Here is a 27,250-nt window from a genome sequence, read left to right on the forward strand (position 1 = left end):
ATCTTCCCCCTGTGCAAGTGCACTGGGGAGAAATACACAGGGACTGTAATAAGGACAATTGGGTGCAGTGTTTTCCATGTCACTAGAACTAAATACAGGTGAAACTGTATCAGCAATAAAATACATCATCCCAACCTCATATGCAAAACACAATTCAGTATGTGGATTCCCGAACAATCAGGAAGGATGTGTGACAGAATTGTTATGCATGAAGTGGATTATAGAGGTTTGCTTGTGTCAGACCCCTGGGTTTTATGTTGAAGGGAGGTGCTGAGGTATTACCCATGCCTTTGAAAATTATGTCAGTATCCTTGGTACAGACCTTCAAAACTTGGCAATGTTTACACTTTCTGAAATTAAAAATCTGACAGTATTAAAGCACAGCCTAGTGTCGATATTTGTCATCAAGGTTTTCACAAGATATTAAAGATGCACATGACATTACTTAAAAATGAACCACCAGCCAAACAAACCCCATAAAATTATCATCCTAAATGCATCCTGAGATTGCTATGTAGTTTTTTAAGGCCAAAGCTTAATTTTGTTTGACATTGAAACAATGATCTTCCATGTAATAGAATGAAAGGAAATTATCATGTCTGTTCTTCTGCTTAGTTTATTCATATTAATCACATGGTAATTATGTCCAGAAAGATTGATCTTAAATAATCTTGCAAATGAAGAATTGTAATTCATTTCATAAACTCATCAAGATCAAAACTAGTTGATCTGGATGTCAGTTAATTTATTTCCTCTCTTCTTCCTTTTCTACTCAATGTTTGTACGAATTTTAATGTGTGCAATATTAATTCTTACTACTTACCTTTTACTAAGAATGAACTCATTCACAGCCAATGAATTTCACAGCCATGTTGTGATGTGGGGGTCAATAAAACAAAAGACTTTATAAAATAAATCAAATTCATTCACTGATGTTTTTAAAGGGCAAGAAAAAAATCTATTCTACCCGTTCTATATTTTGCCATGAAAGTTACGCAGGGTGAGTAGGACTGTATATAAAGTTACTGTGGGTGGTTTGAAGAAAACATTTCTTACTAACCGGTAAAGACATTCTTTGAAATTCTGTGGTTGACTAAATAATGTTAAAATTCATCAACAGATGATGTCAGAACAATATCAGGCTCAGAACAACCATAGTTTCTCCAGGAACACTTCCCAGGTCTTGTGTCCACGTTTGTTTTGGCCTGAATTAAATATTTCCCATTCCTGTTTTCACGAAGTTTTATTTTCATTGAACCCCAAATAAGAAAACAAACAAACAAACAAAAAAAAAACTCACATGAAATGAGAGAAATGTGTCTGTTAAATTAGAAATAGCCAACAATTTTCAGGGTTTATAAGCTGAATTATAAATCTTGTTCTGGTCCACTCAAAGGAATCAAACAATAGTCTTTCAGCAAAGTAAGATGAAGTCTGTCATTTAGTAAGGGAAACCAAATGAAAATGTCTGAATTCTGTAATTTCACTTAAATTTCAACTGCAATTTAATACATTAACAGTAAAATATATTTTAGTCTTTTCCTGAAATCTCTTAGAAACGTCTAAATGCAAGTCTTTTCAAACTCGTGTCATGTGAAATCCCATTCTCTCCAAATTGGGCATATAACAAAGTTCTCTTTTACAGAGCTTTTTTTTTTTTTTTTTTTTTTTTTTTTCTCTTTCTCTGTGTATGTGTGTGTGTAAAGTCCCTGAATTGAATCCCTGTATTTGTGTGCCTATTGATAGATTGACACCATCAAATCCATAATCTCTTAACACATACAGGGTGTTTAACAGAAGGCATTTTCTGTGTGAATTAGGAACACTGTAATTTATCAATTTTCATTTCATGAGAAATAGGTTCCTCTGCTACAAAGGTCTGTGTCAATGCTATTCTTTGGAGAAAGAAACACAATGTGCTGTTTCTTAGGAGTAATAATTAATCACTAGCTCTACCACATAAGCAACAGACTCATCTTTAGCATGTATATCTCTACTTATCTGATGTGTAAAAACTGTCTATACTTCAGCTCTGTTGGGACTTGGAATATTACTATCAGAAACAAAGAAGGGGAGGCAATACACTACTGTAAGAACGAGTTTCGTGCTCCTCGATGATTAATGATCAGTTATCAGACATGGAATATGTTTCATCATAAAATTAACCAACACAGATACAGAAAGGGAAGAAATGTCATAGGTGACAACTACGAAACCCTAGTAATTTTGTGTATTAACAAGAAGAACAGAGCTTTACAAATATAACACAGTCATGTTTTACAAAACTCTCAAACTGTTTTTTCTCCTAAGAAGAAGGACAGTGGTGTTGCAACCCAAATATATCTGCAGCTCTTACTTTTACAGTGTTAGTTAAACTTTCATGGTTTAGGCAAAGGATTCCACTTTGTCTTAAGAACTCCCCCAAATCAATGCAAACAAGTCACAGCTGGTTATCAGGAAGAGTCATTAGATGACATTTAATAATGTAAGAGTGTTTTGAGCTTTCAAATCTTTAACTAATGAATTTGAAGTGCACTCCGATCCAGTATGATATGGAGTAAGATTTCCTAGATTGGGAAAGACACTTTTTCCAGATGCTAAGATACTTTAGATAACAAACTAATATATATTTTCTGTGTCTATCTTACACTCTGAGGGTATTCTGAAGGATAAGAATGGGGATTCATATGAAATACAGAAATGTGTATGTATAACATCACATCCTTTGTTGGAATTTATGAACATTTTAAAAATTACACCTGCATCAAGCATGCAATTTTGGTTCAGTATAATATGTGCCAATACAGAACAAAACTGCTTTCTTTGAATATTTATTTTTTTTCTGTAGGAGAGAGAACTGGAGTGATTGTGGATGAGGCTGAGCCATTATTTAATTCCTCTGTGCCTTAGTTTACCCATCTGCGAAGGAAGATAATTGCTTATCTCACAGCTTGGTTTAAAAACTGATTGTCATTTTAAAAGCATTTCAGACTGTTATTATGATTTCATAGTGTCAGAGATATTCCTAGTTCTTCATGGAAGAATAATAAAATAAAGAGACTTCTGAGCCCATGGAACTTCAGTTTCTGGATAAAAGAATACAATTGTTCAGACAATTTCTTTCATTTACACTTATTGTTTGTCATTATTTGCCAGAGAGTTTATGGTAATACAGTTGAGTACACTGGGTGAATTATTCACTAATCTTGTCTATTATCCTAATGGACATGCGTGATTCATTGGCCACATATCATATTTCTTTTTCTAAGGCTCTTTAGAATAGATAGGGGCTAGCAAGTTCTGAATAACAATAGATTTTCAAGAGAATGGCTGCTTGTGTTAGTGACTTGATTGTGCATTCAACAGTTTAATTGAGTAAATAATGCTGAACAGTGGATGGCTACCCCTGAGATTCACAGTTTGTTCAGTGCTGCCTTTGATTCATCTGGCATTTGTCTGAAAGGTGTAAGAGAATCGGCTTCATCATGTTATAAGATAGTTATATGAGTCACCTAAAATTTCAGCAACATGAGTGCTACCCACAGAGCTTTTGTACCACTTCAGTCATTTGTGCTACATCAGCCATATGTACTCCTGCAAAGATAAACAGTTTAGCAGGGAACTTTATGTAGTATAGGTGAAATCTTGGCCCATTTACCTCAGTCAGATTGCAAAGGCCAGAATTTCTCCCATTTGGTTGATTTTTATTTTTATTTTTTATTTGGATGAGAGTACATTTTGCATCATCTGTAAACAAATGTAAAAAGGAACCAGTTAATCTCTAACAGTTTATATGGATGTGTAATGTGGATGAAAAACAGTATGCATAGAAGAAATATATATGCTGTTCCTTTAACCAATATTTTGTCATATATTAATGTAATTAACTCACTGGAGTACCAACAGCAGACTTCAAGTGAGTGCAAACACCCAACAGATCAGAAAACCAGTAATACCATTTTCACAAATAAAATATATGGTGGAAAGTAGTAAGATGAGGCTTAATTGTGAATATAACTTATTTAAATTATGAAATGAAGAGTCTGAAGTTAAATACTTAAAAAAAAAAAAAAAGTAGAACTTTGTAACCATGCATGACAGCCATTTTCATCATGTTGATAAAGCCAAAGAAGATGCCTAGTTCCTACTTCAACATGCCAGAAATCCAGGTTTACAAGAAATAGTAGAAAAACAATTTCTAGAGCAGAATTAAATCCTAAATCTTTCAACAGGAGGTAAGAAGATGGTGTAACTGAGTTTGGTTTAATTGTGTATACAATATAACTTGCATTTCTAATCGAGCTCTGCCTATGAAAACTGTATGCCTACGCTGGACCCCTAGCATGGCTGGGAGATGAAAGTCACCAAGTGACTTAAAGTTTGCAATCTACATTTTTCACTTCTGTGTAAAACTGGCGGGTATCAGCATTGTCACATAGACTTTGATAGGCACCACAGTTTTCTTTTTGCCTGTGTTTCAATAACAGCAACCTAGATCAAGTTCTCCTAGAGGTTATTAATGAAGAGACTGAGAACTGCATAAACTAATTAATTGCACATATATATGAATAAGTTAATTGCAGATTAGATTGAACTGATGTAGGTGTACCTGAGGATAAAATTACTGAAAAGATAAAATTCTTTGCTTTCATTAGTCAGAAGCACTATTGCATCTTTAATTTACAATTTGGAGTGATATAATTAACAAAGATCTTTTCGGAACTGGAAACAGATTTCACCATTTTTCTTCCTTTTCCTGAATGTGAAATGTAGATGGAATAGGTTTTGTTTAATGTCAACAACCAAAAGCTATTCTGTACTATGGACTCTAAAACAGCCCTTAAATAAGCACTAGCTTCTGTGATGTGAATAACAGCATGTGATTTTTGGGAGCCTGTTCAGGACTCAAAGCTGAAATGCTCATATGTGTGGTGCAGGACAGACCAGTGCCACTTTGGCTGGCCCATGACACCTTCCAGTCCTACTGAGGCAACGTGCCATTGGCTAGAAATAGGCCAGTAGGTTAACAGGGCACAGCACTGGCCAAAACAGTTTTAAATCTGGTCACAGGGAGCAGATGGCTGGAGGCATTTGTCACATGCCTCTGACATTTTTGTTGCAGCAGAGTTCACTCTTTGCTTTATTGATGTTCACTGGATAATTTTTAATTCCTTTTGTATCACATGCTCTCCCAAACTAATAGCATTTAAAAAGGAAACTTTTCTAGAGCACCAGAGTAGGTTGCCAGGTAGAGAATGTGCCAAGCAAACTTCCTGATTGGGTTAATTATTTAGGAGCGATGAGTGTAACACTTAATCAGGCATTCATTGGGAAAGCCAGATTTTGCTTTTTCCCTTGGAGTAGTCTAATCCTTACCATACAAGAAAAGTTAGGATTCAGTTGCAAAGGAAATACAACCAGCTCTGCGTGTTGACAGCCTCAGGCTGACTTTTACAACTGGACATATCTCCAAAGTACCACAGGATCCCACAGGATTTCAACTGGAGCAGAAAATAGTGGGACATGTGAAATACCATTTCCCCTTTTTATTAGGTGGAATTGCAGCCTTTTCTGCATCTTTCAAAATCAACTCACATATCTTTGATCTCATTCAGGCAAATCATTAGGAAAATAAGGTACCAGAAGATGTTTCAAATGATCTGTTTCTAATAAAAAAGGGTAATATTCTTTAACAACAACAACAAAAAAGAACAAATAATGAAATAATAAAATCCCTAGTAACATATCCACATATTTCTTATTTTTAATGGTTTATATTTCTGAACTACAAATCAGTTACCTACATATCTTAAAAACACACAGTAGAGAGTAGACCCAGTCCACAAAACTTGTGTGAATTTTCCATCTTCAGGCGTATGAGAGTAATGGACTAATGGGACTAATTAGGATTTCTCATGTAACTATTTGCTTGGTCATACACGCTATACAGTTTCTGTAAATGACCAATGGCTATTACACATTGTTTACATTTTCTATCTTAAGTGTTAGAATGTAATATTTTCAGTATTACAATACAAAACCAGTTTTATTGTATTCAGATATTTGACTTGATAATTCAAAAAAATGCCATGTAGTTGGCTGAAACCTTCCTTCCATATCACCAGTTCAGCAAAATGAAAAATATAAAAATAAGTCATGGATCTCACCACCTCTACTTCTGGCTGAAGTCTCCTTCTTCTGGTTAGGCTGCAGCACCATAATTTTCCTTTAACCCCAGAGAAAAAAACTGATAGATCTTACTCCTTTACTCAAATACAGGCTCATAGTCTAGCTGCTTAAAGCCCCAAAGAGCAGATACCCAGCCATGCTTCTCCATATCATCGATACCACATGATAACCCTGTCACAAACAGTGCAATGAACACTTAAACCTGCTCTTCCTTTCCTCAGCTTTTCCACCACCTCAGTGCCCTTGGGAATGTTTTTTTTTGCCAGAGTGCAGTATTCTCCCTGCCCCTATCTTCAGTTAAGCCCTCTGGTCTTATCTGGGTCCTCAGATAAGCACTGATGAAACAATGTATTTTTGGCTTCTTATATTTTGTTCCTCTTTTACACTAGATTATTCTTCATTTCCTTCAGCCAAAACAATGATCACGCTATCTTATCTCAATGGAAGGAAGTAAAAGCTATATTCTTATTTTTATTAGTCAATAGTCTAATAGTGTATGATTTTAATGCAAAAGGAAATGTAAGTTTCTATCAAAATGCTAGTTTCAAACACAAAGGCAGTCTTTTCTGGAACAGGAATTCATATTAGTTAACACACAGGGTTCAGTTTAGAACAAAATTACAAGTGCTTAAACATACCACTACAATAACCTGTTAGAAAGCAATGTAATTTATTGTCTTAATTGAATAATTTTATGCACTAAGATACTTTGCTTTTGTTAATGTTATCAATCAAGCTTTAAAGTAGCAGCTTATATTAAATCTAAACCACCACAGAACATACATTGCAAAATTTCTTTGGCAACAAAAATTACGTTTTCCTTTTCTGAAAGTGCTAGACATTGAATGAACTGATATTTTAAACAATAATTAACAAAAATATCTTCATAGTAAGTATTAAGATTTTCTCGTTGCTCGAAAATATTGTAACTAATATTTGGAAAGAACTTTTTTTGCTTTTTTTTTGGCTCTATCAAGGCAGATGGAGAGGAAGACAAGGAGAGCAACTAAAATGAGAAATGTAAATTCTTTCCTTCAAAATTGAAGTGTTTTATAATAAACAAAGAGCTAAATTTCTAGTTGCTAAGAGACCTACGTCAAAACAACTACCTTTTCCTTCTAAATAAGGACCCAGAATAGGCTACTATTTAACTCTTTGTGGTCTTCAGCTTTCTACATCATAATGTCAGGAGTAAGCAAGAAAAAAAAACCAACAGATTCATACAACTGCAACAAAGACAGTCAATAAAACATAATTTACTTGAGTATTTTATTCAATTATATTTTGAATGCTGTTGAAGCTTCCTTTTTTCCTCAGGGAAAAAAAGGAAAAAAAAGAAAAAAAAAAAAAAGGGATATGTCTGAGTACATAAAATTACTGTGTTTCATTTAAGTAATAAGATGAACTGTCTCCAGAACATGACCCTTTTAAAATCAAAAAGGAATGTTTTGAGCAATATGTTTAAGTAGTGCTTGTATTGTATTGACTGGTTCTCACAGTGTTGGTGTCTTTGATCCACCATGTAAGAGAATGTGTGGCTGCAGGCCAGCAATAACAACTACAGAAACCTTTAAAGAGTCAGGACACCCTCCCCCCCCCCACACACACAATTTTTTTTTTTTTTTTTATGTCAAGGAAATCAAACACACAGCTAAAGGGCATCATAAATATATCTGATAACTGTTCTGGGGGTTTCCAAAATGAGCCACTATAGAGACTGTCTTTATTGCAAGACCAATCCCAGATTTAATCAAAGCAAATGTGCTTTAAAACCTAGTTGATTAAACTGGAGTAAATGTCAAAACAAAGACTAGAGAACAGTATTTAAACAGAAGACATGTCCCTCATGTTTGTGCAATGCCAAGGACAAGTTTCTGCACCATTTTGAAAGCTGTCTTATTTAGCAGGAAATTTGTCCAACTACTCTCTTGTAGGCTTCTGGGAAGCATGGACAGGAGGAACTGTACAATCAGCATTTCAACTGATTCTATCCATAGATACTTCTTGTGCCTTTCTCATTCAGCTTTCATTGACTTCCTCAGCCACAGGACTATGAACAATAATCATTTATATTTTGGGGGGGTCCAACTCTTTAAACAGTCCTGCCTGTGAAGCCAAGCTGCCTCACCCAGGATACATATTGCTCCAACTCACCTTGTCTTCTTGCAGGACTAGTGGAAGAGAAAAATGCCAACTCTCAATCTGATTTAAACTGAGCTCTATAGCCAACACACCATCTAGATGATAATTTCTGCTACTGAACAGGTTGAAATTGACACCTGCTTCCAGATTCTTGCTGACTGTGTTTGAGACTTTTTTTCTGGCAGAGAAAGGAATATCAAAAGACAGAAGATCTAAATTGGGAAGCACATAGGAAGTTTGATTGTTGCCTGCTTGAGCCATGTTAGGGGAAGTACCACACTTTGCTCATAATGAACATAAAAATGTATACAAAGAAAACATAACTGGAAAGAAAGGACAAAATATGCTGAGTAATTGTGTGATAGCTCAGAAAACACTAAAAGGCAGGAAAGAATTTTGTGTATTGCAGTTCTCCCTCCAGGAAGTGACTTTGATTCTTCCAGCTTTGTAATGCATCTGAAATCCTTTAGAATAGCACTGTTTATCAATCCCTCCTAAGTAGTTTGAGTATCTTGACTCCCTCAGACAAATGGTCTGTCCATCACTCTGAACAGTGTGGTGAACCTTCATTGGGACCAATACGTGTCATTTCAGCATTCTGGAGCAGAGCATGGAACTGCGAGTTAGCAGAGTCACACAAGATGTGTACCAGCCAGCATGGGACAGCTTGCTCTCTAGTTTGGATGTTTTCACCATATGGGCTACCTTCTAGGTATGCATGGAGGTATTCTTGTTCTTGGAATCAGCTCTCTTACAAGATACATTCCTGATATAACCTATTAGTTAATGAACCGTGAGATATTTGGTAAGATAATGGCTCTAGAGGCCATTAAATATGGCCTCTAGAGAACAGCACTGCATATTTCAGAACACTGCGAATATTGTAGTAATAATCAGTCACCATTTTCAGTCTTGATACTTTAGTCTTCATTTTCTTAGATGATAATTCTGTGATCCATATAAAATATGTTATTTGTTACTCAAAAAGGACTTACTTATTCTTCAGGTTACATGCTCTCCCATGATGGTTATATTCATCTCCTGCCAAAATCATTACTTTGTTACCATGCAAAAGTTTTGTTGTTGTTGTTTGTTTGTTTTATTTTGTTTGTTTGTTTTTCTTCTGTTTCTGAATTACTACAGAAGCAAGGCCAAAACAGGTCATGAAATCACGTTGTGTGTCCTGATTGATTAATTTGTTTGTTTTTTAGATTTTTTTTAAAGCATTTGCTTTAAGTCAGAATTTTCTTTTTTTAAGCTTAAGAATAAAGCTTGCTCTCGGTACTGAATATTATACCAAAAGAAAAATTAGATGTTTCCTACTTCTGAGGGGAGCTGACTGTCTCTTGTACCAGTCACATAACCATTTCTGCCTACCATTGAAGGAAGTGACTTCTGAGGGTTGGTGCTGTTATTTTCAAATACAATTTTACACGAAAAAGAGATGAGTTCCTAGCACTGCTGGTCAATAACCACTATCTGTTACAGCAGTAGGAGTGGAGACACTTCAGCTCTTACACTGGAAATTCACAAAGAAATGAATGAGATTGGTATCTAACCTTATGACTGCAGGTGATGGAAGGATAAGGTGACAGAACAACCTTGAATCTTCGGCCTTCTTTCCTTCTTCAAACCAGACAGATAGCTATGGGAAATATTTATTATAAAAAGATGCCTTCTAGAAAAATAGCAAATGCTTAATATTTGTTCTTCCCTGTGACAGTCTGGAAATTTATGCATAACTTACGAATTCTGACTTTATGAACTCTTCATGTAACTATAACCCTCAATGTTAAGAGTTTCTGGCAGGGTCTGTGTCACATATCACATACTTTATTGAGAGGCAACTAGAGGACAACTGAAAAAGTCACTAACATGGGATAAGTGCCTTGGAAAACAATGAATATGCTGAAAGACTGAGGAAGTCATGGAGCCTGAAGAGATCACTGTGGATATCAACTGGCCACTTGAGACCAACAGCATAGCTGGCTGATCAGATAGATACAACCGTCATTGCAGAGCAAGAAAGGAGAAGAACCCATTGTGTTAAAAAACGCTGTTTACAATTAAAGCGATCTCTTAGCTCTCTAGGCCAGGCGATCAAAACTAAAGAAGAAGGGGAAAGAAGAGAGAACCTAAAGATGATAAGAAGATGAGACTTTGGGGATCAAAAGGATTCAGTGATAAAAGAAGGGCCGGAAAGTCAGAAGACTTCCACAGAGGAGAGGAAATTAAACCACATGTTTTAATGTGCAGATTTTGCTACTTTTGTATGGACCTGTAAATAGCTCTTTTTGCATATGAACAGAGGGAATGTGCTTTAAAAAGTTAGTTTAGAAAGCTTGTGTTCTTTGTTGTAAATGAACCGAAAGACTTGGGGAAAAAAAAAAAAAAAAAAAAAAGGAAGAAAACAGCCCTAGTGAGAAGGTAGCAAAATACAGACTGGGGAAAGGGACTGTACCAACACTTGTTTACTTATCCGGGGGGGCTGATGACACTCAAGCACTTCCTGAGAGGAACTTGAAAGGGGAGTAACTAGACCTGCAATGAGTCAGGGAGATAGGCCATGGGGCTGGAGTGCTGTGAGGCTCAACAGGCCTAGAAGAACCAGCCCAAACATACATTTTCTGAAACAAGATGGTGTTCTGAAGCTTGCCATGGTCCATTTAAGAAGATCCATTTATTGGAAGTACAACCTGCTTCTTTTATTCTCTCTTGAGAAACAGTCAGCTGAAGACAATTCTCTTCTGGTAATTCTGTTTGGAAATTCTGCCCAGTAATGCGCTGAGAAGAAAGGACAGGGTGCACCTTACTTGAAAATTAGCACATCCATTCAGAACTGTATAGGAGTCTGTTCATACAAAGCAAAGTAGTCAGTATTGTTTATAATTAAACAAACGGCATTAACTTTGTTCTGTTATAGTCGGAAGTCTAATTGCTTGCTCTAAAATATTAGTTTCAGTACTGTATATATTAAGTATGTCAGATATTCATAGGAGAGGCTCACAGAAAGCTTTAAAATATTAGGTTGGGGTGTGTGGCCTTATTTTATTTTCCAGGTTTTGTTCCTTATTTTTAAATGCATGCTTTGACTTTAGCATGTCACAGCACTTCAGACACATGACCCATTCAATGGTGTGGTTCAGTGTTAGTCTAATCAAAACATGTTAGTCACATGAATATTTGTGAAACACATAGATGACAGCTTCACTATATGCATCCAGGATGAACTATCTCTTCCAATGAATGACATCAATGTAATCTCTCTGAATTCAGCAAACTATAAGTCATGTCAGCTGTGTTCTACCAACTTTACAAGACTGTAGGACCCTAATCAATCTCACAGTCATGTTTTTAATCCAAAATGTTTAACCTTGCCCATTTACAATGTCATGCCTTGAAACTCGCATAGCAAACCAGACTCATTTCCTTTCTTAGAAATTGTCTTTAATAATTTCTGTACTTGCTGACTCATAAACAATATGATTGTCAGGGAAGTGTAACTACTTTTTGCAAATGACTTCTATGAAATATTATTTAGGGTGCTATTTTAAGTTGACTGAAAACAAACATAAAATGAAACATTAAACATTAGAAAGACATATTATTCTATAGAGTATAAAAATATTTTTCCTATACACTCACATTTCAGGAGGAAAATTTAATCTTGTAGCCACAATAATTATATAGCTCATAATCCTTATATACTAAAGCCGCCTTGTGTGATGGAAGCATAATCCTGTCAAAAGAATTTGCATATGGCATGCTGGCTTATTAAGTTCTCCATCATAATTAACTGATTAATTTTAAATTGTGTAATTTCAAAAGAAGCTAGAAAAAAAGACCCAATAAAATACTCAAAATTCAAAATAGCAAATTTTACAGTATAAGACATGATCAAACATAGAATCACACAAATATATCACATCAATAAAGCCATTAAGTATATTTTTGCATTAATTTTAAGGGCTATGCTATTAAGGGATTACAGTATAGGCAATATTTTCCAAGACTAAAGAATGTTCCGCTGTATGGTAGGTGCTGAAGAGAAGGCTAATGAGAAAAAGAGTGATTGTGACAAGCAATTATGTCACCTATGTGAATGGCTTAATTTTCTAAATTAGCCACTTTGATAATTATGACATCTCATTTGTCTTTTAATTCCATGAGCTGTGAAGTTTACCTTTGATTTTTTTTCCAATCAGATAAGAGGCTTTGATAAGCCAAGGGTCCATTATGTGCCTGAAAAACTCACATTTCAGTCTGATTGTCTGCTCATCTGCTTGAACCAGAGCAAATAGCACTCTTCATGAGAGCTCTCCAGACAAGGCTGTCACTCCTTCTATTTGCACTAGCTATTAAAAAATATTTGCTAAGCAAATTAATAATGTAAATAAGGCTGCAAGTAGGAATTTAGCCAGCTTAAGAGTGAAGGCAAACAAACTGTTTTCAAGCACTTTTCAAACCACTTGAACAGACTGTTTGCATACAAGCAATTAGCATGTTAATTACATAGTTCTTATTCTTATCTTATTAGAAGATTTCTAAGATTCATTGACAAACATGGGTCTTTATTTATCTTGACTTGTAGGAGATACATAGAAGCATGCATGTAATTAAATTAAAAGCAGAAAGTAGTATTTTAAGAAATTAAAAGCAAATAGTATTTTAAAGTATTATCTTTGATTTACGATTTAAGTGCAGTAATTTTTATAACTTCTTTGTTCAAGTGTAAAACAAATGCTTACAATGATGTGGATGATTTATATATAACATGGAAAATAATTATTTCAAGTGATTTTTGAATATTTGTTTTACTTAGTTTTCATTTTCCTTCACTAAATAGGTATGTGTTTTATTTTGCAGGATCTGGGTTGACAATTATGAGGGAGAACACAATAGTTAAAGATTTATGGAGGAATCTGACAGAGTAAAATGTCATTTAACACATAAGCTTGTTTAACGCCATCTTCCCCTCTCTCTTTGAATGCACTGGTTACTACTCCACAACAGGGGAAACAAGAATGGACATACTGTTCTTCTCAAAATAAAAGCTGCATAAAACACTGCATTGTAATTGTTTCTATATCATGCCTTATTGGCATAAAACCAGCAGATGTCGATGAAAAGTATGCTTTACTCTCTAATAACAACCACAACTGGGCAGAATATAGTTCATTTGCTTTGATCAGAATGTCAACATTTGTGATACTGAGGTGCAAACCATACCAGCTTTGTAGTGGGCAAAAGTTATGATGTTCAGTTGAAATACAATAGTACGTATGCCTCCTCGTGTAAAATGCTTGTATGGTTCTTAGTCAAGGAGCCTTTTCTGTTTATTTATTATATAGCAAGGGAGGCTTTTTATTGCTTGTTTTTTTTTTTCCAAAAACATTTTCCACTTTTATTCTTAAGACTATACAAACGTAGGAAAGACATTAGAAACTCTCTTGGCCGATGCTAACTGACATGTGTAAGAGTTATTGCTGTTTCAAACTGTCTTTTAAATGGTATTGAAGCCCTCTGATCTCCAATAAGTACCTAGGTGAAACAGCAGTTAACCATGATGATAGATTAAATCATAGCTTCATGAAAGTAACCAATTCATTCGAAATGTCATGTGAGTTTTTGCACTGTATTCTTTTCCTGACAAGTTCAAGTGATGATAATGCTTTTGGAAGAGTGTTAAAAACAAAGTTGTTTGTTTGTTTGTTTGTTTGTTTGTTTTTAATCCATATGCATTTCATTTGGTTTATCGTACTTACTCAAAAAAAAAAAAAAAAAAAAAAAAGACTCAACTTGTAACTTCCAGTATTCGTCTTTAGCTTTGTTTTGAGAACTCAGGTGACCACCTGCTACCCCACCTGCTACCCTCACCTGTAAAATCTCCTTTGGCACGAGATAAAGATTGATCTTCTCAATGTATTCAGACTTCTGAATATTCTATGAAAGTCTGCAAAAGAGGTGCTGTGACTTGCTATGATATGGCTACCTGAGAACCTGAGAAGGCAGGTCACTGGGGCCCTGGGTCTTTTCCACCCACTTTTCCTATGCATCTCTTTTGCCATTTCTCATGGCTCTTCTTAGTCTGAGTCTTCTGAAATATCTGAGCATCTACTTTCTGCTAGATGGAGTGAGGCATTTAGGACTGAGGTCTGTATCACTCATGTAAAGGGTTTTGATAACTTTCATGGTTTTGTTGTTGTTGCCTTTATTTTATTTTATTTTATTTTATTTATTTATTTATTTATTTTCTCAAAGGTGTTTCTGAGGAAATTTTGAATGATATTTTGTCCTCAATGAAGTCATGGATCATGATTTCATTGCCAGCATTTTACTTTCAATTGCCTACCCCAGGTTTCAGTAATTCTGTTCAATGCTATATTTACTAGAATATGAGTTTTCTTAAAAAATGTACACAATTTATATGGAACTTTAAGATTTCTTACTTGTTGAACTGACTCCAAAGAAATACAGCTAGAGGTCTTTAGAAAGCATAGATTAACACCTGATTCTGAAAATCAAAGGAAATAATTAGCAGGAAAAGACTCAGAATATGAATTTCTAATTATTCACAAAAGTTTAGGCCATTCTTATTCTATCTTCATTCTCATTCTATTCACCTTAACACCATGAGTTTGCTTTGCAATATGTTATACAATGGCACAAAAGTGGTACAGTCCTGTGTACCAGAATTACGCTAGGTGGGATCAAGAGTTTCCTTCCAACCCAAATGATTTTGTGATTACCATTCTCCTACTGAAAAATCTTGAAACAAAAACATTTGTCTAAAACACCTGGATCAGTAAATGTCGAACTATTATATACAGACTCTACTATATGCAGCTTGGCACTGTAGAAATTGAGTACTGAATAATTATAACACAATAAATCTCTCTAAATTCTAGAATGGGGAAAAACAACAACGACAAACAACAACAACAAACAAACATAATATAATGGTTTTTGTTGCTTAACACAAGCAAATTGTAATCATAATTATATTTTAATTTCTGCAGAACATTCTTTTCCTGCTCCAGGGCCAAGTTGTTTATAGTTGGACATTAAACAGAGCCATCATATGGAGATTATTACATCTAAATGTTAGAGTAGAGCAAACTTTAAGTACCAGTACATGTTTTTCATTAAAACCATAGACAAGGCTGGGTCATCTATTTAATAATAATAATAATAATAATTAATAATAATAACAATAATAATAATAATAAAGTATCTTCACCATGCAGACATTTGAATTCTCATTAAATTGTGAAAGAAATAATACTTTTATATTGCACAAAAACATAGAAAAAAAGAAACCAACCATATTTGGATAGATTAAACATTCTATTCCCATATAATTCCATTATAAAATGCTGCAGAAATCCATTCATTACCTTGCCTGTTCAAGTTTCTCTCTGTGCCTCTGTAACTTTTCTCTAGTTTCTCAAGTGTACTAAACCATGTTCCTTTTTTTTCCCCTAAATTTTCACAGCTCAGCATATGGCCCTAGCTTTTATTTCCAACTGTAGTTTTTCAAATTCACATAGGAAGTCTGATTTGCTACTTCACCCATCAGCTTCTCCTTCCACTAGTTCTGCGGGCCTTCCCCACCAACAGAGGCAGGACCTCTTTACTTTCTGTTGCTCACAGGAATTGAATTACTAATTTAATAACTTACTTCTTCCAGTGTTTCTTCTGAAATTCATCTCTACTTTCCTGTCTGAGCTGTTGTTTGAGCTACTACTTAGATTATTTCATTTTCAGTAGGTGTATTTCCAACAGCACACACACATTTGAATGTGGCCCTAAATTTTGGTTAGGTGCAAGATCCAAAACAGCAGACTTTTTCAGAGTTCAGCTCCAGTCAAAAAATTAATTAGTGGTGACTACATTTTAACAAGTTCTTGGCACAGTAAGAACCAACTGGCTAGAGACAATACACATTACACCCCAGAAAGTAAATATATAGACCTGTTTTTAGGGGAATAATTTTCCACAAAAGTTAATGGGAATTATGCATGCATTTTTTGGGGAAAAAAAAAAACAAAACACTAACACTGAATATCCAAACAAAATCACAACTTGCAATATAGAAAACTGATATTTTCAGATGTATAAGTGGACAAACTGAGTTCTTTAGACTAGTGAAGCAGTGGTGTACCGTTTCATACTTGGGAGCTATTTGCCTACTGACTTGAGTTTTCAACATCTGTGCTGTCACTATTCTTGTTTTATTTTCTCACAACTGTTCTACCTTGATCATGAGGAACCTTGAATAACAGTTGGAGTAACACTCTGAGTTTCACTGATGGTTGCAAGACACAGATGGTAAATTCTCAAAAATGTTGCTGGCAGATATTTTTACTATTGGAACTCTCTCTCTCTCTCTTTTTTTTTTTTTTTTTTTTTTTTTTCAGTTCCCTTAGCTGAAGCTTTGCTAAATGCAGAGCAGTCATTTCTTGGCGAAGTTCCATTCAAGCTGCATTTGGATCTTGCTGGGATGGCTACAACCTCATAAAAGTTCATTGTTTATATTCACTCTCACTCATGAAGAGTTTGCCAGCTCAAAAGCACTCACATTCTCAGGAATCCTTCAAAACTGCCATCAACGGGATGCTTTAACTACTTTTACTGCAGAGAAAATCCTTTTAGAAAATCTTTGTCACGCTGTTTATATATACTGTACATTTTATGTGGAGTTATTTATAGAGCTGTGAGAGTTTTGAAAGACTGTCATTCTCTTTGTTTAACACATCTTTCAAACCATAAGCATACCATAGGTCAATAAAAAAAATCTCCAATACAAACATTTTCTTTTGTAAAGTAATCCTTTCTGACCAGTCTTCTGAAACATCTGTTAATATCTTAATATACAAATTCTGGTGTTTTTCAGACTACTTTTGTCATGCTTAGACTTACAGCTGAATAATGCCTGGATTTGATCTATCTCATAATAATCATTTCAGCCAAGTCATTCTGAGTGAAAGTGATATTCTTAACTGATGACTCATCAAGCAAGGCTTGCCTACTGAATCTCTGCTAATAAATGAATGTCATGGAAAGGGAAATTTTGATCTATAATACAGAAAATACTGTTTGTGAGAGAAAATATAAAACAAAGGTCTGCAATCCTGAAAAATGGTTCACAGTCCTGAAACTGTTACAGCAAATTTCACCTAATTTGTGTGTTGGCATGTTCAGTGGGGTTCAGTTTGTTAATTTTCTCTTCCCCTTTGAGTAACCTCTCTAAAAGCTACTTATAGAATCAGAAAAAAATGGTGTTCTTCAGTTCTTCTGCTAGATTTCTAGGCAGTGCTGCTGTGTTTCATTCAATGTCAAACAAATACCCCAAATACATGACATACATTTTGAAAAAGGCAATCAGGGATCTCTACATCTCTAATATTACAGTATGGAAAATAATGACATGAAGAGAACAGTTTTAAAAAGAGCCACTCATTGAGCAAGGATAAGTGGTGAAACATGAGAGTGCTAACAAGCAATAAAACAAAATTATGTTGAACTATTTGCATGTAAAGACCCAATGTAAAGCCTGCTGAACTTGATTGGTTTTTCATCTTTGCTGGTTCAACTGTTGAAAAACAACAGTTTCAGAGACTAATCTTTGGCAAGTAGCCAGTAGTCAAATATATACAACTTCAATAGATTTATTGTTACAAATCTTTCAAAATGAAAATGAAGATTTAAATGAATCCCCACCACACACACACACACACACAAGTTGGCTTTGTAGACTTCCTTTGGTGCACTAACATCTTTCTTTCAACTTTTCAGAAAAAAAAAAAAAAAAAAAAAAAAAAGAAAAAAAAAATCAGTCTATTATATTAATACTAGTTTCAGTAAGAAACCCAGTTTTCCAGGTCCTCTCTTTTCCTCAGGAGATAAGAAAAATTGGACCTTTATACCTAAACTCATAGCAAATGAAGTATTTTAAGATAGGTATTTCAAAGCAGAATGCAGTAGAGGAGGAGAATTCCCTATCTCTGGAGGTGTTTGGGAAGAAAGAAAAAAAATGAATTCTGGCAGGTTTCAGCTATTATGACAGCAGTTTTGAGCTGCTCAGGGAAAGAACCAGCTGAAAAGTATAGAGAATGTAGTGCAGGTAAGGCAGGCAAAGGGTGTTAACTACAGTAAATACAGTTATGGTTATAGAAATTTATTACAGGGATATCAAAATATATATTTAGTATAAATATCTATAAATGTATATCTAGAGGCATAAATATAAATCTCTCCATATAAACTCAAAGATTCTAGCACTCTGTTGTCACCACCATTCCCTATCGAATCCACATCTAACAATAGCACTATTTCCTGTTACACTATTCAAGATCTGCTTAGAATGAATTTTCTTCTATTCCCTGTGATCTTTTATCTAACTCTCTTACCTGTGCTAATACATTCATCATTCTCTCTTTATACTGTCATCCCTGTTTTATTGTCACTCTCCCCAGCACATTGTTTGCATCCATCCCTGGGTGTTTTTATGCAGTGCCCTGTCACGGCAGGAAAAATATATGGTTTGTTATTCATTCTTTCTATAGCTTGTTGAGCTCTTCCATATTGCCTTCTTAGGCTCTCAGTCTCCTTCTATTAATAAATCCTAACATTAGAATCAGTCTTAATAGGAAAAAAAATAATAATCCAAACCTATATTTTTTTGTCTCTTCCTGCAAACAATTTTTCCTGCAGTAAAGCCTTGAAGTCATCATGATCAGGTAAAGTTTGTAATTTTACTCTTGCAATTTTTATTTTCTGTTAGCAGAGATGAGAAATGAAGGCAGACTTACTTAAGCCAGAACAGAGCACACTGGATAACATGTATCTTATTGCATTCCCTTCAGTTACTAGCTCTACAGTGATTTTTACAGTGTCCTTCTATGTTGGAAAAAGATTCATTTATAAGGAATTTCTACAGCTAAATATTAGTAAAATTACTTTGAAAACATTGGATGAAGTCTTCCTGTACATCAGCTTTGGTGATATGTTTTTCCTCATTTCAAATACAGACATAGTGTAAATCCTCATAGGCTGGCTTCTTGAGACTGCAATCCCTTCTGGAAAAGAGGTGCATGCATGTGGTGCTATGGCATGTGTGGGACCTTTAGTAACACAAAATTAAATTTGTTAAGACAAAACAAGACAGATAGTATGTAAGTAAGATATTTAAAAAAAAAGATGAAAAAGAAAAAATTCACAAATGAAAGAACCTAAGCTCTTTGGAATGTAACTCTATCTATATTTTAATTCAAATTTGTTGGTTTAACTTAACTGCCATGTGTATACTGTGCAGTGTTGATTCAAATCAATATGAATTATGAATTTTGCCATTAGCTATACAAAAACAAACGAACAAAAAAAAAAGAAAAACATGGCTTGCAGGTTTTTTATTTTTAATTTTTTATTTATTTTCTTACCAAATTTGAGATATTTCATTTTCACCAGTACATCTTGATCTATCCACTTTTGTACCTGAAACCTGAAGGTTGTTTTTCAGGATGAAAGCCATAATAAAAAGAAACAATAATTATATAAACCCTCCAAAACCATGTTTCTGATTTTATTTCCCCCAGGTTAATATTATTATTTGCATTTATTTTACATGAACTGATTCATACAAACAGTAGAGCTGTTTGATACAATTCATATTGAAATTTGGTGGTTACAGTATCAGCATTCAAAAAATGGCATCCTGATCAATGATAGACTCATTTCAAGAGGCTTAATTTTATCTTAAAAAAAAAAAATCTAGGAAAAAACAGACTGTTTGATATTTTCCTGAAAGTCTGAGGTCTGATTCAAAGGGAGATGAATAATAAGGCAGGTAATGCCAATATATTAACAATGCTGATGCAGTTGTCATGTACATTCTATAAAGCGTATGCCAAAGAAAAATGCTGGCACATGCTGTGTTGAAATACCAGCTTAGTTAAAGGATTCACGATGAACCATTTGTCTTTTACCCTTACCTCACTAGTCTTGCCAGCAGCCCTCTGTCTGCCAAAATGAAAAAGGGACAGCTGCCAAACGGATGGATTTCAAAGTGTGATTTTTTGTTTGTTTCAGTTTTACTCTCTCCCATCTCTGAGATTTTTTTCTCCCCTAGAAAATGAAGTGTGTTGGATAATAAGATGAGTTAATCAGGAAAGCTGTTAGCTTTGAAAGCTCTGTTTAGGCTGATTTTTTCTCTGAGTCTTTACACAGAAATGGATGGAAAGCCTGCAGACTTCATTGGCTTCCTCTAAACTGAGTATTTTTGTATCCAAACCAAAGTCAAGCAAGACTAGATATATAGACTGATAGATAGATAGACTGATAGATAGTAGATATAGAAGTAGATAGAAAACGTCCACAAATATTTCTCTGCCAAAACATTTAAGGATTGTGTGGTCAAAGAGTCTGGAGTGTTGGTTCTCTGCGTATCTTTATGTGGCCTTTGTGAATTTAGCTAGAATAGAGCCCTACCTGCAACTGATTTTCCTCAATGTGCTGTTGAAGGACTGAAGAGTAAGCTTTCTGTCCAAGAAGCATGGTATAAACTCACTGATTTGGCAGATAACTGGACCTCCTGAGCCAACAGTGACCCAAATCCATAGATTTAATACACGGGTAGTCTTTTAGCCCAGCAGAAACATAGTGGGGCCAGCAGTGTAAGAGCCAGATGAGTTCTCGCTTACCCATGCAGAAAGGTATGTCTTTCCTATCAGTCTGATAGAATGACTTTCATTCTGGAATAAAAGAGAAAAATAAGGCAAAATAGAGCAGGCTGTCCCATACAATGCACACACATCATCTGGAAAATTTGCTAGTTGTTGAAAATGGTTGCCACATTCTCTTATGCATTTGAGAAGTGTAATGAAATAGAAACATTGGCTGGGGAAACAGTGCTTATAACACAAGTGGATTAACAATATTATAAGTGTAGATTTTGAATTTAGTAGCATGGTTTAGTTATGGACTTTAGTACTAGAGTAAAGGTTGGGCTAGATGATTGTAGAGGTCTTTTCCAACTTGAATAATTCTGTTATTCTATGATAGCACCCTTCTGCCTTACAATGTTCACCTACTCAGTATAGCAGGAAGGTCTTGGAGAGAGATGTGAATCTTGAATGTCTGGCAAAAATTTTGCATGGTGAAGGCTGTGAGTCCCAAATTTGATGACAAAGTAAAACATGAAAAGTGTTTTCAATAATTCAATTAACTTTTCAGTCCCTCTCTTACTTTTCTATCCTGAAGGCATCCACTCTCTAAATGTTTACATCTGTGACCCCCTAATAAAATTCTCACATAAAAATTTGAACTGTTCTAATTGATAAACAGACCCATTACAACCCAAAAAAGAGATGAGGTATAAAGTCTATGACTTGATATCAAGTTTTTTTTTTAAGTATAATTAGAGGAAAAACCCAGTCAGTACCCTCAGTAAGAGAATGACTGCATTGAGAACTCACTTCTTACATGAGATATCAAAGAATCTATATGGCAGAGCAGCTGTAAGAAACAAATTCATAGTAAAATGTCACATAATGAAAAGTAGTAATTGTGTTTCTCATAGAAGCACTTGTTTTCCTAGTAAGGCTGGCTGCACAATTTTACTTGCTAGTGGAATATTTGAAATAAATTGAATAGCTAAGTAGGATGGACAACACCACTGATGAATCTCAAAACCAAAATTGCTCCCCCTCCCATGCAAGCTGGCTTACACAGGGGTCATATAGAAATGCAAATTCCTATGGAGCATGTTGATCTCTACGATAAAGAATAAAAAAAAATAATTAGTTTTTATACTGCACTCTGGGGATAACATTTAGACTTAATCTTGCAAATAAACTTGTAATGCCTCACTGTTGTTGTCACAAAAGTTTGAGCTATGGCTCATAAAGGCATCCAGAATACCTTTACAAGGCATACAGTCCCCAAGCTATTTACTGCCGGCACTACAAGCCTTTTGTCCATTCTGCCGTAAACAAAATGGAAGATCCAGAGTTGCCGGCTGTTCAACATATAATGGCAGGGTTGCTTTTTTTATAGTTCACCTACCATACTCATGTGCAATTGAATGTGTCTCCCATATACTACTCTTGCCAATTCTATCTCCAGCAATTATCCCGTTCTAGTACTCCTTTGCAAAGTACCTGCCAATAATGAGAGATTTGCAGGTGGTAGCTACAAAGCACCACTTCTCTCTCTTCCGTTTGCAGGCACCCTGTGGTGGCAGCTGAAATGTGATGGCTCTGATGTTGTTCACATAGAAGGCCATGACATGGGCCAGGGCAACAAAAGTGCTGCCTCTGTTTAGCCTGGTCCAGATGACACTTGTGCTGTCTTTTACACACCATTCTCAAGTGAAGGTGGGTTCTGCCTTCAACAACAACAACAAAAAATCAAGCTACATGCTGATTTTTTTTTCTCATTTTATACTTATTTTCTGATTACTCCAAATTAGCTACTTAATTTAAAAATCTGTTTAAATGCAAGTATTGGGGCTCAGGACTTTTCTGACCATTAAAGTGACACCAGCATCCAGCATCTCCATGTCTGGGAATAATCACTGGCTCACATAATAATTCAGATGCAAAGGAACATCAGGACATCTCTTGTCCAACCTCTTGCTCAAAACAAAACCAGCTTGAATGTTCAGATAATTTTGCACCAGGGCTTTATCCAGTCTGGTCTTGAAAATCTCAAGCGATGGAGACTGCAAATCCTCTCTGAGTAATATCTTCCACTGCTGGAGTGTCATGGTGAAAATACAGACTAAATGTCTCTTTCTTTTGCCCTCCCATCACACACAACTGTGAGGAACATGGCCCTGTATTCTCAGTAAACAACCTGTAGGCACTGTCAGGCTGCTGTCAGACTACCAAAAATGTCAGGTCAGCCCAGCTCACTCAGCTTCTCCTCATTGTCAAGTGCTTCATCTTGGTGAATCATCTTGGTGACTCTCTGCTGAACCTCCTCCAGGTAATCAAAGTTTTTCTTGTACTGGGGACCCACAGCAGGATGCAGTATTATATATATGGTCAAAAAAAGTGCCATGTAAAGGCAAATAATAATCTACTGTGTTTTTTTTTTTTTATTATTATTATTATTATTATTATTCTTTTTTTTTTTCTCCTGTTAATGCAGTCCAGGATGCTGTTGACCTTCCTTGTTGCTAGAGAACACCCTTGGCTCGTGTTCAGCTCACTGTCTACCAACAATATATATATACATATTTTTACGAGGCTTCTCTTCTAATGCCTGTACCAACTGTTTTTGTTTGTTTGTTTGTTTGTTTGTTTGTTTCAGGTGGCAAGATACCAAAACATTTCAATTTTTTCTTGAACAGAAAAAGAAAACTTTTTAAAGATTGTTTTCTGTGAAATTGCTAGAATATCTGATGATAAGGTGAAGTATGAAGATTTTAATAGGAAAGACATTAATGCCATATTGGCTTTGAGTAAGGCAGACGGCTTAAAGTCTTACTTTAACCCTTTATTCTGAGTATTTGCATGATTGTGATTATTCTTATCCATTGTATTCCACTCAGAGTGACAAATGTTTAAATCAGTGACAGAAGGGTACTTTTTAACCAGTTCCTTTGAAAAATCACATAGGTCTGTATTGTTCCATATAGAAAATAGAAATAATATTAGCCATAATTCAGAGAGGACTAATTTGGGGAGGGGAGGAAGCTGCTAAATTGTGATGAGTTCCCATGTTCTCCCTGACTTTCCATCTCCTGCACTTATGTAAGGACCATGAGTACTATCACAACAGAGGGATTTTTATACCAACAATGTCCAATCTAGCTTAAGCAGCAATGAAAAAAGCAATGAAAAAAAAAAAAAAAGAAAACGAAAGCTCGACACCCTACCTCAAGCAAGCCTAAAGCAGCATAAACTAAGAGCTTGAAGAATAAAAGCAGGTAAGGCTGTAAGGCTTCATCAGCCCAGCCTTTCTGGTCCCTACCTGTCTGTGATGTGAGTGATCACTTCTCATCCATCAGGCAGTGTGGAGGTTTGTGGTTAACTCTTTGCAGGTGCGACTTCACAAGAGCTGTTTGTGTTGAAGTGGCCTCTTGTGGAGGTGTAATTCCCATTGGCCTCTTCCTCTTGTTTGGCCAGAGGCTGTTTTTGACCTTTACAGGCTTTGAAATTTGATTCATTTTGTATTACAAAATATCCATTCCTCTGGGCAGTGAATAAAAAGCCTTTGAAGTCACCACCTAAGGCTCCTTAAGTGTTTTTCTGAAGGAAGTAGAAGTGCCTGCTGACCACTGTTTTGATGTCCTTGCCTACTTCCCATGAAGACTCTAGCCAGAAAAACTGCTTTGGTGGAAGAAGGTGAGCAGAGAAGAACCTGCTACTAACCTTGTCTTCTTCTCCTCTAGTTGTGAAACAGTGGTTAGCAAGGGCTGTACATACTGATGTGATGGGAATTTGAGGAGAGAGATGAGGCAAAGTAGAATCAAGACAGGGATAGGGCAATGACATTGCCACAGAGACCATAACTAAGCATGACTATCTTCCACATCTAAATGTAGTGGAAGAGCAATGACTGAAAATTGCTTGTAACCACAGTGTAATGAGAGCTGGGAAGCAGGAACAACAATAAAAAGTGTCTTCCTTCCCAGGAAAAATGATTCATTCATCCCTGGTTGTCACAGACAACTTTTCTGCAAAATCCATTCATGCACCAACATAAAATGTGGTGTTAAAAGCTGTGTGGTTGTAATACTTTCTGATTGATGCAGACAACTCTGCGGTAACTGACTCCCCACCTCTTCCCTAGTAACTATTACTGCCTCCCCTGGACAAGAAAGCACATTATGCCCAGCATTTTTACCTCCTTCACAGCACTGGAAAAAATCTTAATAACAATCTCAGCAATATTAGCTGACACTCATGGTTGACATTTTCACAGGATCAAATAAGAGCACATTAGTGAGTGCTGAACTGATAACATCCTAATGGAACCACAAGGAGACAAATATGTTGTCCTACTGAGGCAAAACAGTGAACTTTCCGTCTTGTTTTTACATCATCTGTTGAATGTTTGTAGTTTTAAAACCAGCATTTTATTCTTAAGTTTTTATTATATAGAAAAAGTTGCTCAAAGCAAATTAGCAAAAGTAGGCATCAAATGTATCACTGGAATTAAAAAAGTTATTATTATGCAGAGCACCAGAATTATTTGATTATACTGCCATTCAACAGGCACAGGCAAATACGAGGTAAATTCATCTGAAAAGCATTTCTTCGTAAATTCTCTCAAGAAATAGGAAAAACTTCTTAAGCAGTTAAAAAAGACACATTTGCACTGCAGTAACTAATGCTGGGCTTCAAGTTTTTTTTTTTTTTTTTTTTTTTTTTTATTATTACAAATTTTACATTATTCAAATTAAGGGACTCATTTTTCATTTTAGTCAAAATATATATTTTTTGACTTTAAACATCACAGCACACATTCAAACCAATATGATTTCTTTGTACACTAACAGCATTTGAAGCAGCTAGATCTCAGTGGTAAAAATGTATTTTTAAAGCTACACACCAGCTGAATGGGAAGTTCTTAGCCAAGTTTCAGATCTCAGGGATAACAAAGCAAATCACAATTTTATTTTATTTTTTTTTATTTTTTTTAACTAACAGAAGACATTGCCTTTAGCTCCTCTGCGTGAAAAATAACAACAGACCTTGGGAGTCAGTGCAGAGACTAAAGTGTGAGAGCCTGTGAAAAACCTTCCCCAGCACTCAGCAGGTAGCTTACAGCCTGGGAAAACCAGCTGGTGTGCAGCACCGTGATATGCATATCTACTGGTCTTCATTCACACTTGGCAAATGTGAAAAAGATGGTAGTCAGCTACCCTAAGCTGAGCACCTCAAAGATATGCCTGTGTCTGAGATGAATATGTTAAATTACTTCTACAGTCATCAAAAGCCATGCATATCTACAAAAGGTGATTCATCTGGCCTATCTTAGGATGTGGTGAATCACCATGTATTGATATATAGTGCTTCTTCATATATTCCTATAAACTGAGGCCAGGATGACTAATTTAGACTAACACATCTATCCTGTAAATGTTTAAAAATCAAGTAAGAAAATATCTTCTAAAATAAGGACTCTGCTAAGGCCGTTGATGCTGTTTTATTGCAGCTGCAAGGTTTAGAAGTAGAAAATAATTCTCTTTTCTTGAGAGTTTTTCTGCATAGATAACCATATTATAACTCAGAAGTAGGGACAAGCAAGATTTTCCTTAGAAAGATTTCTTTGATGAAAAGAACGGTCTATATTAAACAACCCTTACCTTCATTCATTCATTCATACCTTCATCATTATGATGGCCACTTATCCCATTGTCTTTACATTTTCCAACTTTCTGATTATTTCTGTACCTGATAGTGGGAATAGTCAAAGCAATAATCAGTATTATTTGCAGGTCACTCCTTCACTTGAGATTATCTGCATCAATATTTGTAAAAAGCTTAACTATCTCCTAGATCTGGAACTAAATCACAAGATCCAGCAAATCAGTATTGGCAAATTGCTGTTTCCAGTTCTGGGGAAGAAGTTAGCTCTTCATTTTCACAATCAGTGTTAAGTTGAACTATCTGAAACAGGAAAGGAAGCAAGTTAGTACCATACATAAAAGTAGCCTGGAAAAATAGACATTGCTGCCTCTATGGTCACATCTTTTTAGTGAGTGATAGAAGGGGAAAAACTGCAGATAGAAGAACATAAATGAGAGCGAGAAAAGAAACGTATCTTTTAAGAAAAAGCTACAGGAATAATAAATAAAACAAAAACAACAACAAAAAAAACATTCTTTGCATAAAAAGAATCTTGATTAGAAAAAAAATAAAAAGACAGATGTAAATATGCATTATTTTAAATTTAGAAAACCTAT

The sequence above is a fragment of the Anas platyrhynchos genome, chromosome 2 (assembly GCF_047663525.1).
Source record: "Anas platyrhynchos isolate ZD024472 breed Pekin duck chromosome 2, IASCAAS_PekinDuck_T2T, whole genome shotgun sequence".
Classification (NCBI taxonomy): domain Eukaryota; kingdom Metazoa; phylum Chordata; class Aves; order Anseriformes; family Anatidae; genus Anas; species Anas platyrhynchos.